Raw genomic sequence first — 20,450 nt, 5'->3', positions numbered from 1 at the left:
AAACACACAGCTACAAAATAGTCTTCATAGAAATAGACAAATAATTTGAGAAATATTGCATACACATGGGTAGGTTGAGCCAATAATAAAATCGACAGTACTACCTAAATTAATTTATTTAGTGCTACGTCAGTCAAATTACCAAAATATGACTTTACAGAACAATTTAAAAATTTTTCATCTGGAAGAACTAAAAGTCAAGAATCTCAGGGGAAATAATGAAAATAAAAAAAGAAGAATGAAAAGGGGAGGTCTAGAAATACCATGTCTCAAATTATATTACAAGGCAGTGCTCATCAAAATGATTTTGTACCGATTAAAAAATAGGTTGATCAATGGAAGAGGTATATAATATACAGAAGAAATCACAGTAGCCAATAAATTCAAAGACTACAGGTATTGGTAAAGCCTCACTATTGAATAAAAACTGTGGGGAAAATTGGAAAGCAGTCTGAGGGAAATTCAGTATAGACTGATACCTCAAACCCTATGCCAAGATAAACTCCAAAAGTATACATGATTTAGATATAAAATGTCAAATCATAAACAAATTAGAGGCACAAGGAATGGAGTACATTTTAGATCTCTGAATAGAGGAAGAGTTCATGACAAAGCAAGAGACAGAGAAGACTACAGAAAATAAAATGAATAATTTTGATTTTATAAAAATTTTATAAGTGTTATTGTCCAAAACCAATGCAGTTAAGATTAGAAGGGAAGCATTTAACTTTGGAAAAATCTTTATGGCACAGTTATTTTATAAAGCTCTATTTCCAAGATATGTATGCAACTGATTAAAATTTATAAATATGAGTCATTCCCCAATAGATAAGTTATCAATTGATGAACTGGAAGCTTCCAAAGGAAGAAATCTAATCAAAGCAATCAAAGCCATATAAAAATATTCTAAATCACTCAAAATTAGAAAAATGCAAATTAAAGCAACTTTATTAAAAGCAAATTAAAGGAACTTTATTAAAGTTCCAGTTCAAACCTGTCACTTTAATAAAGATAATAATAAAGAAAAATAACAAATGTTGGAGTGACTACAGGAAAAAAGGCACATTCATTTCCTCTTGGCAAAGCTATAAATTGGTCCAGCCATTCTGGAAAGCAACATTTGCACAAGTCACTGAACTGTTCATACCTTTCAGCCCAGTGATATGATTACTTGGCCCATACACCAAAGATGTTAAATGAAGAGAAGTAGCCATATGCACAAAAATATATCAGATCTTTATGTAGTGGCAAAGAACAAGAAACTAAGGAAGTACTTATCATTTGGGGAATAGCTGAACAAATTGTGGTATATGAATATAATAGAATAATATTGAACCACAAGAAATGATGAAAGGGGCTGTTTCAGAGAAACCTGGGGATGGCTTGGATGAAGTGCTACAGAAGAAGTAAGCAGAAACAGGAGAACATTTTATATAATAACAACATTGTCAAAGCAAAGCACTTTGAAAGAATTAAAAATTCTAATGAATACAATGACCAGCCATGATTGCAGAGGGTGAATAACAGAGCATACCACCTACTTTCTGACATAGATATGATGGATTTTGAAATTGCAGAATACATTTTTAGAAAGTACAATTGCTGCATTTTCTTTTGATTTACTTAAATACATGTTTGTTAAAAAAGGGAAGGGGGATTGTTTTTCTCGTCTCCTTTTTATCCCAGCAGTAGAAAGGTAGAAAGGAGGGGAAATAAATACTTGTTCATTGAAAAAATAAAATAAAATAGTAAAAAGAAAATTATTCAATACAATTATCATATATCCTCCAAATCTTCTCTTCCACAAGGTAACAGCAGCAACAACAAAAATAGCTAGCATTTCTATAACACTCTAAGGTTTGCACATCATTTTTATATTTCATCTCATTTTCTACACCTGCCTTTGTTCTTCAATGAGAAATTCTAAGATAGGGAGGATTGAGTGACTTATCCAATGCTATGCACCTAGTAAATCTTATAATCTAAACAAACCCAAGCTTTTTCAGTGCTACTACAATATATTAAAACCTATAAACGTCCTCAAGAACCTAAATAATTTTCCCTTTGCCCAACTGATAAGTAATATTGCAAAGCTCCTAAATTGTTAATACCCTGAGTTGGCATCTAGTCCTTGTTAAACTCAGGCTAGTATTGGCCACTCCCCTTGAGTTAATTTGCTAGTAACTCTACATAATCTATTCCTTAATTGTGGCTAACACCAAGCATTCCACAACAATGTTTGGCCAAGTTGAGACAATTTATAGCCATGGAAAAGAAAGAAATTAATGGGCACATTAGAAGATGTAAGTCATTACTCTGACTTTATTTGCATCAAACTCTAACAGTTAAATTAATCCATTACATACTGAATGTATATGTGTATTGTATCATGTGAGATTGAAGTGGCATGATCTGCTTGGGTAAGAGTTCACAGTTAGGCAAGAGTATTCTTGTTTATTCCCCTCTTCCTACTTCTTAATTGGACACTTTAATAAGAACTGGAAAGGAAAAAATAAGCAGTAAAAGAGAAAGTTTCCAAAGAATGATCCTTTATTACCTCTGTTACAAGGGACAAATCATACAATCTCTTTGGGCCTGAATTTCTTCATCTGTAACTTGAGCTGCTTGAGGATTTGTGATCCTCCGACACCCTAAGAGTAGGGAAAAGCACCATTTTATACTTTCTCCTATTTTTTTCTATATGATGAAGAAAATGATACATTTTAAAAGACGGTTTCCATGCAGAAACAGCCAAGTTACTATATCTTTAAGAAAAATACAGAAACATCTTAAGAGAACATACCCAATTTAAGCCATATCTATACATAAATTGTACAGGAGTTGTCAGTTTACCAGAAACACTTTTCATTCATTTAAAACATAGGCTATCTGTGTCTTCAGTATAGTACAATAAAAATCACTTTTGAGATGGTTGTTCCAAGTATTTTAACAACTGAAAAGGTCCCCAAATGAAAACCTTTTTAGTGTAAGTAAAACCAGCTACCAGCTAAGCCATTTAAAGAGAAGTATACAGCCCAAGTAATAGCAAGTCATAAAAATACTGATATGAAAAATACAAAAGATAGAACAAACCAGCAAATTATTTGCATAATTAAATTCAACATTTGAAAAATTAAAATGAATATGTCATTGTTACTTTCAGGCTTTCCAACCCAAACACTGCTTCCAAATTAATTTGTTTAAAAATCCCATGTCTCCTGAAATCCTTCCTTTTACTATTGAAAAGAAATGTAATTTCTCATGAATTAAATCTTCAGATGTAACTAAGAATCTGTTTGGTCATTTGAAACTATTTAAAACTAGTTGATGGGGGCAGCTAGGTGGCACAGTGGATAAAAGCACTGGCCCTAGATTCAGGAAGACCTGAACTCAAATCCAGCACTAGACACTTGGCACTTACTAGCTGTGTGATCCTGGGCAAGTCACTTAACCCTCATTGCCCTGCAAAAAAACAATCATATTACAGCCCCCCCAGCCATCAAAGCAAATAAATAAAACTAGTTTATGAGACTTTACAGCAATTTATCTTTCTAGTCATATTTCTTTTGAAACTTTGAACTATAAAGTTTTTGGATTCAAAATTAGATTAAAAATCCATAGCACAGGAATATCAGTTAACAATTATCTTTATAAAGCCTATAGCAGTGTGTGCATGTATATAAATGTATAAAACTATATTTTGTACATGTACTTAATCACAAATTAATACTTAATGAGGCAGTTGATGAAAAATGGAGAGAATACTAACATACATTAGAAGATTGGAGTCATGTTATGGGTCAGCATCCACTCAAAACATGCTCACATACCAATCTGATTCTTTTACTAGACCAACCAGGGGACAGAAGTTCAAAGAAAAAAAAAGGAGTTAGTTGGTAATATTCTATAAAAACATTCTAGAAGTCATCAAGAAACTCAAAAATGTTTAAATTTCCATGAAGAAATTAATTCTGATCACTAGAAGTAAGATAAGTAGCATAGAAGGAGGCTTCCTGCAGTGAATCAACCATCAGACATGAGGAACCACCTGGGGAGGTAAGTTTGCAGAGACAAACTATCACACCAACATTTCCTCACACTAACATTCTTTTTAAAAAATTACATTTTGTGTTTATTTCATTAAATAGTTCCCAATTGTATTTTCAAAAATTTTAGCAATAATTTAAAATATTTTGAGTTCCAAATTCTCTCCCCCTTTACCTCATCCCCACCCATTTATGTATAAATGTATCATTTAGATATAAAATACTGATATGAAAGCCATGCAAAACATAAGTCCATATTATCAATGTTTCAAACAAATAAGCAAGAAAAATAAAGTGAAAAAGATGCTTCAATCTGCACTCAGAGTTTATCAATTCTCTCTCATTTTCCACCATGGGTCCTTTGAAATTGTCTTGAATCATTGTCTTGATCACAGTTGATTATGGTTACAAGATTGCCATTACTGTATATAGTGTTCTGGTTATTCTCACTTCACTTTACATCAGTTCATATGTCTTCTCACACTAACATTCCATTAACTTTGGAAATGGTTGGTTCTACAAACTTAATCATAAAAATATTTTATTATTTTCTAGTTACATGTAGCGATAGTTGTCAATATTTGTTTTTATGAGATTTCTAGTTTCAAATTTTTCTCCCTCCCTCCCCTCCCTCATCCCTCCCCAAGACAGCAAGCAATCTGATATAGGTTATATATGTACAATCACATTAAACATATTTCTGCATTAGTCATACTGTGAAAGAAGAATCAGAGCAAAAGGGAAAAACCTCAAAAAAGAAAAACAAACAAAAAATAAATAGTATGGGTCAATCTACATGTAGATGCCACATTTCTTTTTTTCTGGATTTGGAGAGCATTTTCCATCATGAATCCTTTGGAACTATCTTGGACCACTGTATTGCTGAGAAGAGTCAAGTCTATCATAGTTGAACAATGCACAATGTTGTTGTTACTGTGTACAATGTTCTCCTGGTTCTGTCCATCTCACTGAGCATCAGGTTTCTCTGAAATCCTCCTGCTCATTGTTTCTTCCTTCCTTCCTTCCTTTCTTTCTTTCTTTTTTCTTTAGAATTTTATTTTCTAAATTACATGTAAAAGCAAATTTTGACATCAATTTTTTAAGACTTTGTGCTCCAACTTCTCTTCCTCACTCCCTTCCCACTCCCCACTGCAAGAACTTGAGCAATTCAATGTAAGTTATACATGAATAGTCATGGAAAACATCTCTACATTAGCTAGGTTGTGAGAGAAAACAGATAAAAACAAGACTTCGTATTAAGTTGTCCAAAAAAATGTTTCAGTATGTTTTCAGATACTATCAGTTCTTTCTCTTTAGGTGTATTGCAATTTTCATAAGTCCTTCAGAGTTATATTGGATCATTTCCTTGCTGAAAATAACCACATGCTTCCCAGCAGATCATCTTACACTATTGCTGTTATTTTGTATACAGTACATTTCTCTCTGCCTCAGATCATTTGGGTCTTTCCAGGTTTTTCTGATAGCATCCTGTTCATCATAACTTTTATATAGTACCTTAAACTTGATAAAGAATTTTCTTCACAATAACCCAGCAGAGTAAGTACTGTACATTTTGCCATTGTAGTCAATCATCATAACTATTTCCCTCCATCCTATTCCCTTCCAATGATATTTACTCTATTTTCTATCTTATTTTGTCCTATTCCTCCTCAAAAGTGTTTTGCTACTGACTGCCCCCTCTCCCCCTCTCCCCCCACCCCTTCATTCACCCTTCCCTCCTTAACCTCCTCCCCTCCTACTTTTCCATAGGGTTAAATAGATTACTCCTCCCAATTGGGTGTATATATTATTCCCTCCTTGAGCCCACTCTGAGGAGGTTAAGGTCTTTGAGCTAATTCTGTTTTCTTAGATTTTTTCTTCCTCCCTCCCTCCTCAACTCTCCCTATGCCATCAAGCAATTCAATATATGTCATACATGTGCTGTTATGCAGAACATCTTCACCTTCCCTGAAAATGTTTTTCTTTTTATAGCTCCCTCCCCCAAACTTCCCTTCCCTCCTTCTCCTCTTCTCCCACCCCCCCATCTCCTTTCCCACCCACTTTTCCACAAGGCAAAAATATATTACCATACCCACTTGAGTATGTATGTTATTCCCTCTTTGAGCAAATTCTGATGATAGTAAGGTTCACTCACTGCCCTATTCCTTCCCCCTCTTCCCCTCCCCATCATAAGCTTTTTTCTTGTTTCCTTCATGTGAGCTACCTCTCCCCAGTTCGCCTCTCCCCTTCCCTCTTCCTCAGTCTATTCCTCCTACCCCTCAACCCTATTTTAAAGATGTCATCATGGGTTAGCTAGGTGGCACAGTGGACAAAGCACCGGCCCTGGACACAGGAGGCCCCAAGCCCAAATCCAGCCCAGACATAAGACACCCCACCCTGTTTGCCCCACAAAGAACAAAGACAAACAACAAATAGGGGCAGCTAGGTGGCACAGTGGATAAAGCACTGGCCCTGGATTCAGGAGTACCTGAGTTCAAATCCAGCCTCAGACACTTGGCACTTACTAGCTGTGTGACCCTAGGCAAGTCACTTAACCCCCATTGCCCCACAAAAACAACAACAACAACAGCAACAACAACAACAACAAATTAATGCCTTACAGATGTCCCTTCATATTCAGTTCAGACCTGTGTCCTCTGTGTATTCCTTACCGAAAAAGTTCTTATGAGTTGGAAGTATTATCTTCTCATTCAAGAATGTAAACAGTTTAACCTTTTAATGTCCTGTTTACCTTTTTATGCTTCTTCAGGGTCTTGTATTCAAAAGTCAGATTTTCTATTCAGTTCACCAATGTTTGAAAGTCATCTTTTTCATTGAAAGCCCATTTTTTTCCTCTGAAAGATTATATGAAGTTTTGCTGGGTATGTGATTCTTGTCTGTAGTCCCAGTTCCTTTGCCCTCTGGAATATCATATTCCATGCCCTCCAGTCCTTTAATGTAGATGGTGCTAGATCTTGCTTTATCCTTATTGGTGCCCCACAGTATTTGAATTCCTTTTTTCTAGATGCTTGCAATATTTTCTCCTTGACCTGGGAGCTCTGAAATTTGACTATTATATTCCTGGAGGTTTTCCTTTTGGGATCTCTTTCAGGAGGTGATTGGTGGATTCTTTCAATTTCTATTTTACCTTTTGCTTCTAGAATATCAGGGCAATTTTTCCTTACAGTTTCTTGGAAGATGATGTCTAGTCTCTTATTTTGGTCCTGGTGTTCAGGGAGTCCAATGATTTTCAAATGATCTCTCCTGGATTTATTTTCCAGGTCAGCTGTTTTTCCAAGGAAATATTTCACATTGCCCTCTATTTTTTCATTCAATCTTTGCTTGCTCATTTTGCCATCTTTTACTTGACTTTTAACTCCCCACTCTGGGGCCCTGCTTCTAGGATACACTTCTGTCCCCAGCTTCAGAGAGTCCCAGGTGTTTTGGTTTGAGGGAGGGTAGGTTGTTTTCTAACCTGGCCTGTTCTCTTCTCTGAAGATAACCTCAAGCCTACTTACTAAACAACCAACCAGCAAAGCTCTCTGTGGTGTGGTTCTTAGCTTTGATGAGCCTTTGCCCCTCCCCAACCTGGGCCTCCCACCCCTCAGGATTTCTTCCTTCTTCCCTGCTGGGGGGAGGGGGCAGTTGAATTCCTCCCTAGGTGCTGCTGACAACCCTGCACTCTCCCCCCCCCCCCCACCTCCCAGCCAGTCGTTCAGGCCTCTCACAGGACCACAAGCTCAGTTCCAGAACACACTCGTGCTGCAGCTGATTCAGAGGCTAGGGTATTAAGTTCCTTTGGTGCGGCATGCCCAAGATCTCTGTTTGGTGCGATCTCAGGTTGGACTTTACCAATAGCTCAACACGGCCCCCTTTAATCTGTCTATGGCTAGAAAATAATCTCAGCCCATATTTTTGTGGGTTTTTCTGCTGCAGGGGTTCTTTTATTGCTGTTTTTGGGGTCTAGCTCTACAAACTTAGCTAAATTCAGCCTCTCCTTGATCTGATCTATGACCTTTTTTTTTCCTTTTTTTTTTTTTGTGGGGCAGTGAGGGCTAAGTGACTTGCCCAGGGTCACACAGCTAGTAAGTGTCAAGTATCTGAGGCCGGATTTGAACTCAGGTCCTCCTGAATCCAGGGCCAGTGCTCTATCCACTGTGCCACCTAGCTGCTCTCAATGATTTATTTTTTTGGGGGGGGGGGCGGCGGTAAAGGTTAAGGGATTTACCCAGGGTCACACAGCTAGTAAGTGTCAAGTGTCTGAGGCTGGCTTTGAACTCAGGTCCTCCTGACTGAGGGCAGATGTTTTATCTACTGTACCACCTAGCTGCCCCTGATCTATGACATTCTAACTCATCCTCCCTTCCTCTGGCCTTCTTTACTTTACTCTGCCCTTTACCAGGATCTTCCATGGTGCCCTTTGGGAACCTAATCTAAAATAACCTCTCTTTTTCTTGAATCCCTTTTATAACTTTATTTTGAATCCTCCTGTGCATTGATCATACTTCAAATCATATTATTATCCAATCCAGTAAACATTTATTAAGTGCCTACTATGTGCCAAGCTCTGTGGATAGTATTAATAAAAAATTAGACAATTCCTGTGCTCAAGGACTTTTTTTTATAGGACAATGAGGGTTAAGAGTGTGTAATTTAGGGACAGCTAGGTGGCGTAGTAGATAGAGCACTGGCCCTGGAGTCAGGAGGACCTGAGTTCAAATCTGGCCTCAGACACTTAACACTTACTAGCTGTGTGACCCTGGGCAAGTCACTTAACCCCAATTGCCTCACGAAAACAAAAAAATAAAAACAAAAACAAAATCTTATTTTAAAAAAAGAGTGTGTAATTTAAAATTCTAAATGTGGGTTCTAATCTGCCCCCCCAGTTTTTTGGGGAAACTGACTAAAATCACTTATCATTTATCATTTATTCATTTATCAATGAATTTAGGTTTTTTAAGGGTTTATTGAAAGATAGTAAAAGAAAGAGAAAGATTGAGAACAGATTTCTTATAGCCTGAAATCCTCGCCTTCCTAAACTCCCCTGTGAAGTCCTGCAACCACGCTGATCTCTCCAGCCAAAAGAGGAAGAAGACTCTCCCCAGTGCCTGCTTCCTGCTGCATGTTCCTCTTCCAGAAATGGGAAGTTCTTCAAGCTGATTGGCTAGTGTCATTCAAATTCATTTGTTCACTGGACCTGAAGGTGGTCTCTATGTAAAGGTCAAAGTTTTTAGCTTCTTAAGTACCATGCCTTCTTAAGTACCCTTAAGTACCAGCCAGACATGTTTACAATCTAGTAATCTCTTGGTGGGCCCCTGAGAATCTGCTAAATCTCATCTATCACATTCCATTATCTTGACACAAGAGACTTGCCCAGGGTCACATAGCTAATAAGTGTCAAGTATCTGAGGCTGAATTTGAACTCAGGTCCTCCTGAATCCAGGGCCAGTGCTTTATCCACTGTGCCACCTAGCTGCCCCCCTCAAGGACTTTCTAAATGAATGGAGGGAGTTAACAAGAAAAAGAAGGCAAGAAAGCAGCAACTGAAGAGTAGAGTGCGCCAAAAAGTCCTATAAAGGAAGGCACTGGGAGGAATTTGGTACTCCATTCTCTAGACTTCCAATCAGGGGGAAATTATGATTTATGTTTTTGTTTTATCTATTCCTTACATAACTTTAAGCCTTTTAAGGATAATAACAATATCAAATATAACCTGTATCTCCAGATCATTTAGCATAATAGATGTTTTCAAATGTTTATGAATTAAATGGAATGGAATAGAAACTAATCAAGTTGAATGGAAAGCCCCTTAATATTCTTAAGTTTTTCTTTGAGTGCTTCCATCTTTTTACAGTAACTAAAACATGACTTTTCCCTAGAAATACTACCACTGAGACCCATCTACAAAGGTCATTCTTTCTCCCATAAACCCCAGACTCACAGAAAGATTAAGCACAGAATTCAAGAATCTCAGAGTTGGAAGGGACCTTAGACGTCATTCCTCCAAGCCACAGCTAAACAGGAATCACTTCAATAGCATCTCCAGAAATCAGTAATTCAGTTCTTCCTTAAAATCTCCAGTGGTGAGGAGTTCAGCATGCGTGAAGACAGCCTATTCCACCTTTAGAGAAACTGAATATAAAGAATTTGAAATCTGCCTTGGCAGTTTCCACCCATTGGTCTTCTAGGGCCAAGAAGAACAAGTCTAATCTATCTTTGAAGACTAGCATTGCCTCCTAAACTTCTCTGAGATAAACATTTCATTTCTTTCTACCAATCACTGTATCACATAATCTCTAGTCCTAGTACTAATTGCTATCTTCTTAATAAACTTCAGCATATAAATGCCCTTCCTAAAATGTGATACATGGAATATAATACAATTTTCCAGATATAGTCTGAGTGGGATCCAGTGCAATGGAACTACTAATACCATTGTTTGCATACTCTCATGTGACCCTACTTATTCATATTCTATTTATAGTCCACTAAAATCCCACAGGCATGGGACAGCTAGGAGGCACAGTGGATAAAGCACTGGCCCTGGATTCAGGAGCACCTGAGTTCAAATCCAGCCTCAGACACTTGACACTTACTAGCTGTGTGACCCTGAGCAAGTCACTTAGCCCCAATCATTGCCTCACCAAAAAAAAAAAAAAAAAAAATTAATAAGAAGAAAGAAAAAAAAAAAAAAAAAAAACCCACAGGTATTTTTACATGAACTATTTTCTAGCCATGCCTCCCCTATTCTGGATTTATGCAGCTGAATTTTTTTAACCCAAGTATAGGACTTTTAAATCTTATTCCCCTTGAATTTTGTCTTTGTCTTTTACTTTTAGCACATCATTCTATCCTAGTGAGATATTTTTGAATCCCAATGTTGTCATCCAACATGATAGCTATTTTTCTCAGCTTCATGTCACCTTGCAAATTTGATAATTACAATGAGTAATTAACATTTTAAATATACTTTACATTTTGAAATGCAAAATGAACAAACTATCCATTGTACAGAGCCCCACAATACTGTCTCCTATATAGACTACATCTAGAAAATTATATTCAGTTGTAAGCACCATTGTTTAGGATGGAAGCTAACAAAGTTGAGTGCATTGGGTGGGGGGAAGGGAGAATGCAGGTGAACAAAGATAATAAGAGGCCTCAAAATCATGCTGTATGGGGATTGTTTGAAGGAATTATGTATATTTAGTTTGTTTCATTTTTTTCCATTTTAAAATTCTGAACTTTAACTAAAAATGAGCCTTCAAGATAAAGCAGAAGAGAGAACTGCACATGAAACTATCAGTTCACTTTTCTTTAAATTATTTAAAATAAATTCCACATGTAACTTTCAAAGCTGTCTTACTTGTCTCTGATTCCTTTTGACCTTTCTTCTGTATGTTTCAAAAACATGTTTCCACAAGCCTCTTTTTTTGTTTTTTGTTTGTTTTTGGCTCCCTTCTTCCTTTACCTTCCCAATTTAAAAAAGGCCTTTTTGAAAACAAATATCTATAGTCTAGCAAATTAAATTCCCACATTAGCTGTCCAAAGATGTATGTTTCATTTGCAGCTTAAATTCATCACATCTCTGTAAGGAGGTGGAAAGTATGCTTCATAATGAGTCCTCTGGAACTGTGATCTGCTATTGCATTGATCAGAGTTCTTAACTCTTTCTTTCAAAGTTCTTGTCTTTTTAATGTTATTCTTATTGTATAAATCGTTCTGGTTTTGATTCTGCTTACTTCACTCTGTACTACTTTATACAAGTCTTTTCAAGTTTCTCTGAAGTCATCCCATTAATAATTTCTTATAGCAAAATTATATTCTGTTGTATTCATATGCCATGATTTCTTCTATTGGATATATTTAATATATAGGGGCAGCTAGGTTGTGCAGTGGATAGTACACTGGCCCTGAATTTGGGACAATATGAATTTAATCTCACCTCACACACTTATTAGCTGTGTGGCCCTGGGCAAGTCACTTAACCCTATTTCCTTAAGACATCTGGAGCCATCTCTAATCATCCTGATGTATTTCTTGCTACTGGACCCAGATGGCTCTGGAGGTGAGAGTGAGATTGGTGACCTTGCACAGCCCTTCCTCATTTAAATCCTATTCACTGAAAAACCTGACATCACCTTGATGCTGTGGTCCTTTTTGGAGAATGAAGGACAAATAACCACCACAACAACCTAATTTAGAAAAGAGAGAACTTGGGAGGGGGCGGGGGATGGAGAGGCTACCTTCAGGTAACTGAAGCAATATTGTGAAACATGAATTAGGTTTGATTTGGTTGGCCATGTGTGGCAAAACTAGCAACAATGAAGGGAAGTTACAAAGAGGTAGATTTAGATTTGATGTAAGGAAGAAAACAATCATTTATTAAGCACCGACTAGGTGCTAGACACTGTTAAATGTTTTATAAATAGTATCTCATTTGATCTTCACAACAACCTTGGGAGGTAGGTGTTTTACCAAGTCAGACAAATTAAATGATTTAACTAAGGTCATATGGTTGGTCTGAGGGCTGCATTTGAACTCAGGACTTCCTAACTCTAGGTCCAGTACTCAATCCAGTACACCACCTAGCTGTAAGGAAAATCTCTAACAATGAAAACAATATAAATGTAGAATGGGCTGTCTTGGGGATTAACAGGTATTCCTCACTAGGCCTCTTGAAAAGAATGCCAAATGACAATTTACAGGGATTGTTTTAAGGAGGGATTCTCATGCAAACATATCTTTGGCCTAGATAGGATCTGAGATCTCTATGGATTCTCTGATTTTGTGAAGCATGCTATCTATATGTTCAACCAGATTACTGATGAAAGCATTGAATAGAACAACAGCACCAGGGACATGTCTTTGAGGCAATCCACTAGATATCAACACATTAATCAGTATTTGGCATTCAAGTTTCAAATTTACCTAACTGTACTTCCTACATCTCTACATTTTGGACTTGAGAATACTATAAGAGACTTTGTTAAATACATTTCTGAAATCAAGGTATTCTATATTTGTTACAATCTAACAGCCTATTACCCCTCTCAAAAACTAAAAAGAGACATTTTTAAATACTGGTCCTTGGGAAAAGATCTATGATACAGGGAATAGAAACAGCACACCCAAAGACACGATTACTTATCAATACCTAGCACTGATGCCCATGGAAAAGAAAGAACTCTGAGACTGTTCACCGAATTGTTTTCAGACAAGAGAATTTGGGCAGCAGATGAATCTATCAGTTGCATTGCAAAGTGGTTGCTGGCTCCACTACTCTTGACTCTAGGCTCAGTGTTCTATCCACTATATAATTAACTAAGTCTCTCTCTCTCTCTCCCCACCCCATCTCCATCCATCCATATATATATATATATATATATATATATATATATATATGTATGTATAAAACAATTAGAGCCATCTAAAAGGTTCTATTACGGTTGTTTAGAGGGCTAATGGGTATTATTTACTAGATTTCTTCAAGAGAATGCTAGATGATCTCTTACAAGAAAAGTAATTTCTTTCACCAGCAGCACCTCTTGGATTTGACTTCACTGTCAACATACTAAACCACCACCAGGAAAACTTAATCACCAGGAAACTCATAATTACAGAAATTGCATCTGCTTTAATACTCATACCTCATTAGTACCATCAGGTGTCTCTGCTCCTTTACTTGAAGGGCTTGAAGGCAGAGCAAAAATTCCTTCCGAAGTATCTATTTAAAGAGGGCTCAGAAGCCCAGCCAACTTTATTTCTTGATAGCTATACCCCCTTTGGATTTGACTCCCTATAAGTATGTCCCTGTGCTTACTACTTTCCCCACAATCTTTCATCTTCCTTTTGTGTGTTGTCTTTACTAATTCCAGTTGTGAACTCCTTGAGAACAGGAACTATATATTTCTCATTTGTATCCCCAGTCCTTAACAAGTGCCTGGCACATAGTAGGCATGTAATAAATGTTTATTGGATTGGATTGGATTGGATTATAATGGAACTGAAACACAGGAAAGTTGGTGCATCTAATGGTGCTTACTTTTGACACAGATGACTGAGTGAACAGCCCTTCCTTCTCCATGAGACACTTCACCAGAAAGCTTATCATCAGTCATTATACAATGTGATACAGACCAAGAGTAGTATTGAGGATGTCAAGATAGAAAAAGGCATAGCCCCTCTGGTTGAAAAAAAAATGATGAAATTACCATCCTAGGTCTACATGGGATGAAACACAGAGTTTACTTTGCCAAGAAACATTGGGAACTGAAGATGAGGGATAATCTATCTTCTGATCTTGCCATTCTGGAGAATTTCAGTGTGTTGGCTCACTATGCTAGCATTTGTCAGCAGGATAGTCTTGTCTCTATTCAATTTCCCCCCAGGAAAAAGAAATCCTCCCTGATGGAGAACATGATCTGAAGTGTGGTCAGTACATCATCAAACAGATCTTGATTGCTGTTTACAAAACTCTGAGTGCAAATCATATTTACTTGGAAGGGACCTTGCTGAAATCCAGTGTGGTCACACCTCACCATGCCTGTACCTCAAAGTATCCAAATAAGGAGACTATAAAGGCAACTCTAACAGCCTTTTACCTGACTGTACCCTCTGTAGTCACTGGTATTATATTCCTCTTTGGGGCCAAAGTGAGAATTATCTTTCATTATTCCACTTTGATGTCATTAATACTTGCTCCTTACCTAAACCACAGGCCCTCACCTTTTCTTATGGAAGAGCTCTGCAAGCATTTGCCCTTAACACCTGGAGTGGAAAGAAAGGAACCATCAAGGCTGTCCAAGGAGGAATATATCAAGTTGACTTTGGCTAACAGCTAAGCTTCTCAAGGCAAGAATTCCCCAAACAGAAAATCAGGATATGAAGCCAGAGGGTCACTCTTTATCTCTAACCTCATCAGCTAAGTCAAAACCCTTCACTCTGGTTTGCTCCAGTAGTCCATGTCCTTTTTCCCACAGTCCAGAAAGAGGCTGAGCTCATGAAGTCTCCTGCTGACCTTTTCCATCACTCCTCACCTGTGTGGTGTTATTCTGTAGTGAATCTAATGACCCCACTGCAGTCTACTTACACCGATGAATGTTTCACAACAAATGAGGAAGGGTCAAAATATACTTTTTTCTCTACTGCTTCTTTCAGATCACAACCCTATTGCCATTAGTCAATAATCTCACTGCTTTTAAAGTTCTTCCATCTAATTACATTATTTTATCCTCAGCTTTGTCAGTGATCCTTTCATTCCTTCCAATTGATTCTCTCTCTATTACTGCCTAGTCTGTTTCAGATCTTTTCTTCAAGTCTCCCATGGCATCCTCTCATTGTTTCAGCCAGGCACCTTGCCTCAAATTTTACTCACAAAATAGACTATTTCCCATGACCTCTCTCTTTTACCTCAAAACCACATGACAGTATCCCTCACGTTCTCCTTCTTTACTTCAGTCCCTGTTGAAGTGACTCTTTTACTTGGTCAGAGTTAACCCTTTTACATGGACACTCGATCCCATTCCCCCTCATCTCCAGAAGATTGGTCCCATGCCCACCTACCGTCCTTTAATCTTTGCTCTTTATCTATTTTTTATTTCCCTGAAGCCTATAAATATCCCTAAGCTTCTTCCTTCCTGAAAAACAACAACCACCATTCTCACTAGAGTCTAATCTCATGTCTCTTTTCCCTTTGACAACTGTATTCATTGGAAGAAGCTATCTGCAACTATTGCTGACACTTTTTCTGTTGTTCACTTCTCAATCCTTTGGGATCTCAGTTCTCCAACCTTATCCTTGTACTAAAACTGTTCTCTCCCAAATTACCAATAATCCCTCAATTGCCGAATCTGATAGCCTATGTTATGTAGTTGTGAGTTGTATAATACTATAGATTTTGAAGAACTGAAGTTGAGGATCATTCAAAGGGCAATGAAAAAGGGCATGGTGTCTGTGAGTAAGCTACAACACTTTTATAAGAGAGGAATTGTGCAAGAGAAGCAGTATAAAGGATGCCATCAAAGAAATATACAACTAGGAAAAAAGATGGTCTGGTCATGTAACTAGAGAGAGACATAATTGAATGATGGTCCATACACTCAATTAGTAGTTACATAATGTCAGAATAATGTGAGGAATGCCCTTAGCAAATTGGGTGGACCCCTAATTTGTATTTATTGGAGAACATAAACAAGAGTCACACAAAATGGGCAGTCATGAATGGGTTCTGCTATGCATCATTGGATAAGATTAATGAGCTAATGTAATATTAGAAAAGTCGGAATATTGGAGTAATATTGGAATAATTTTGTCTTCATATAGCCCATTGTTCAATCTTGTTATGACCTTTTTGGAATTTGATTCTATTATATTAGGTATCTGACTGAGCTTCAATTCTTTCACAAATTTGAGAAGCATTTTGTCTTCATTTAAGTCATTGATAAAACATTGAATATAACAGAGTCTAAAATAGAGCCTTGTGGAAGGGCCTTAGAGATTGTCCTTCCAATTAATAAGGACCTATTCACCAATACTCTCCTGTTTTTCAATCACTTGCTAATCTACTTAACTTTATTATTATTTGTCTCATATTTCTCCATTTTATCCACAAGGTTATCATGAGAAACTTGCCCAAGCTCTCTGAAATCCAGATATATTACATTTATAGAATTCACCTGACCTACTAACTATACCAAAGAAGGAAATAGGGTTGTTCTGGAATGATGTGTTCCTATTGAACCTATGTTGGTTTATAATCATTACTTTTTCCCTTTAAAAAGTACTTACAAAACATTTGCTTAGCAATTAATTCTAAAATCTTCCTAGCTCCATCAATTATCTCAAGACAATTATTATGAACATTAAATGTCATTAATATATGGCATACTAATATATGCTAATATATAAATACACATACATACACATATACATAAATATACATACACATACACATATACACACACGCATATATGTACATATATATGCGTGTGTGTGTGTGTGTGTGTGAGCAACTAGGTGACACAGTGGATAGAATGCTGGGCCTGGAGTGAGGAAAACACCTATTCCTGAGTTCAAATCTGGCCTCAGACACTTTCTAGCTGTATGATTCTGGGCAAATCACTTAACCCTGTTTGCCTCAGTTTCCTCATCTATAAAATAAACTGGAGAGGGAAATGGCAAACTGCTCCTGCATCTTTGCCAAGAAAATCCTAAATCAGGTCACCAAGAGTCCGACACAACTAAAAAACAACTGAACAACAAAAAATATATATTAAAATGAGTTAATATACAGTCTGCTAAATAAACTGGATTTTGCTTTATTACAGATTTTTTCATAACTTTCCCTCACCTTTAAGTACTCTCCAACTTCTTACAATTTTCCATCTTTTTTTTTTTTAATTTTCATTTTGGCCCACATCTTTTCTTCTTTCTTATTCTTGTCCTTTGCAGCTAATGGATAGTTTTTCCTTTTTTATAATTTGATCTTATAAGTGTTGCTTCTCTGTTTTCAGAAATTAGATAACTATTGCAAGGTACTTATTCCAGTCTTTAAACCCCTCATTAAATGAGATTAAATGAGGCAGCCTCTTAAAGGATCATTGCTTTCTTAACTCTGTCTCCCCTTGCCTTTTACCTAATTCCCACTGTTTTATTAAGAACAATAGATTTACTTGAGTCTAATGACAGAAAACAGATCAGAATAAAGCAATGTATATGATATGCACATACATTAATGAGGAATATGACTTGGAATTGTGTAAAAATTTCATCAGAATAAGATTCAGGAACAACACTGCCCTTGCTAATGTCCTATTTCAGTGCCTCATTGGGGTTAGAGGTGATCCTGGCCTCTTTATGGTTTTGCTTGTATGAGCACAAGCCTTAGCAGATCCAATCAAACTGCAAAGACATAAGAGTATGAACCCAGACAAAGACCGTCTATCTTCCAAAGAGCAGTTTAGCTAAATTCAGAGAGCCTCATCACCAGTGGATTAGCAAACAGGTAATGAGTTTTTAGCTACAGTAACTCAGGAAGATGGTCTATTAAAGCATAGATGGGTTGTCATTTAAGTAAGTGTGTGGAGTGTCTATACTAATGAAACCAAAAACCTTTGAAATCTACTAAGTACTATAGTACATAATGAACTTCCTATATTACGAATGCTTCATAACTCAAGGCAGATTTAAGTGCTATTTTAATTTGTTTTTCTGTGACAAAACCAGGCTTTGAAGAATTCAATTTTTTTTAATTTAGAGTTTTATATTTATGAGGTGGTGACTAAGGCAAAGTTGTTGCTTCCCTTGTACACTATGCCACTGTTTTCAAACTTTATAATGTAGTCATTAAAAATATACTCCAGGCTAACAAAGTTCTCTGTATTTCACCTGAATCATCTCTATAAAATAGGACAATATGAGGGACACACCAATATAGTGCCTCTCATTATTTTTTTTTTAAGTGAGGCAATTGGGGTTAAGTGACTTGCCCAGGGTCACACAGCTAGTAAGTGTTATATGTCTGAGGTGGGATTTGAACTCAGGTACTCCTGACTCCAGGGCCGGTGCTCTATCCACTGAGCCACCTAGCCGCCCCTAGTGCCTCTCATTATTAATGATGAGGAGAAAATGTCCTATGCACATTCATTTATTTTCATGTTTTTGAGGTAGTTTGTTTCTCTGTCCACCCTTCTCCATTAAATAAAGTCCATTAAGGTCACACTCAAGACCTAACTTTTTGTTTTTATAAGCTTCATTTTCTAACTTAGATGATCAAGTTTCTGATATTTGAAGTGGTAAAAGTGGACTGTGGCATATTATCAATATATTAATTTCAGTTGTCTTCACAATTGATAACCTATTTTGGAGGCCAAATAGATTGCATGGTGATCCACTTTTATTGATAAGGTGATTGAAACTGAAGGGTAAACAGTACAGTGTTCAGTTCATTTCATTCATATAGAAATGACAGACTTGGGAACAGTCCTTATTCTTGGAGTTAGAGCCCATAGCACCTAAATCTTGTTTTCCTGATAGGGGTATTATGAAACTTAATTAACTAATGCCTGTGAAGGGATTTGAGATACTTGGATGAAAAGCTTAGTCAATGTTCAAGGTATTATTCTATGATATTATTCTATGGTTTTTTTATCCTAATGACAAATTTTAAGCTACATTTAACTGAGACTTTTATTTGACTCAAAATGACAAAAACACAAGCAACTCAGTGTTAGAGCTACTACTATGAAACTCCATTGTAGATTGTGTTACTTATATAATATGTATTTTTAAATTGAAAGGGAAATTGACTTTTAAAAAATTACCATGCCTAAAAGAGACCATAGTGAGAAAAGAATAAAATATTGGCAGTACTTAAAATCTGATCTATTTTATAACGTGACAAAAACACACCTGCCGACATAAAGGATAACAATTTAAATGATTTAAAGGTATTTCATATTATGACCAGGCATTCAACTTGTGTTAGTGATAGGAGACAGAACAGTCATTAATAGATGAGTTGAATCCTTAAACTTCAGGCAGGGTTTTTAGGTTGAGGGCAGGAGCAGCTGAGGATGTCTGTGGTAGCTGGATTCTCTTGGTTAGGCAAAGAAATACCAGTGACAGTACTGCCAACCTCTTTCCTCATTTCAAAGAAACAATTCCAGAGAAAGGATAGATAGGAAAACCCAAGTTCTATGGTACAAAAAAGTACATTGCATTAATGACATTCTTTTTTGTCCTTCATTCCCAAAAAGGACCATGGCATCAGGGTGATGTCATGACTTGCACTGAATTGGGTTTTTGAAGTGAGGGAGGGCTGTGCAAGGTCACCAACCTCACTCTCTCCTCCAGAACCATCTGGGTTCAGTGGCAAGATATATATCAGGACAACTGGAGATGGCCCTGGATGTTTAAGGCAATTAGGGTTAAGTGACTTGCCCAGGGTCACACAGCTAGTAAGTGTCTGAGGTGAGATTTGAACTTGGGTCCTTCTAGCACCAACCTTGAAGGGTTGTGAGCATCAGTTTGTAAAAGTGCTTAGCAAAATGCATGACATATAGTATGTGATATAGAAATACTTAAAAAAAGGATTAATGCCAAAAATAAAGCAAAGATTAGTTTTTAAATGTTATTCTGTTTTAAAAGGAAGGGATCACAAATAAAGGCATTTTTACACTATGGGAAAGACTTAAACCTTGTGTTCCCTTCCCCCCATTGAAGCATGAACACAATCAATTCTTTTCTTTCTCTTTAATTTTGAACATGACAAACATTAAATAAAATAAGAATTTCCATATAAAAAGTAGAACAGACCAAGATGATTGCACATGAAAATGAGAATCTTTGTTATTTATGGTTCACTTTCCCTTTTAAATACATAATAAATTCAACATGTAACTT

At 36.7% G+C, this 20,450-nt stretch overlaps 1 pseudogene; it reads left to right on the top strand.

The window, feature by feature from the left end:
* The first annotated feature begins 14,279 nt into the window (after window positions 1-14,279).
* Window positions 14,280-14,974, top strand: LOC122747532 (annotated as a pseudogene).
* Window positions 14,975-20,450: the final 5,476 nt, after the last annotated feature.

Source organism: Dromiciops gliroides, chromosome 3 (assembly GCF_019393635.1).
Source record: "Dromiciops gliroides isolate mDroGli1 chromosome 3, mDroGli1.pri, whole genome shotgun sequence".
Taxonomy (NCBI): domain Eukaryota; kingdom Metazoa; phylum Chordata; class Mammalia; order Microbiotheria; family Microbiotheriidae; genus Dromiciops; species Dromiciops gliroides.
The sequence above is the reverse complement of the archived record's forward strand: the minus strand, read 5'-3'. Positions and strand labels throughout refer to the sequence as shown.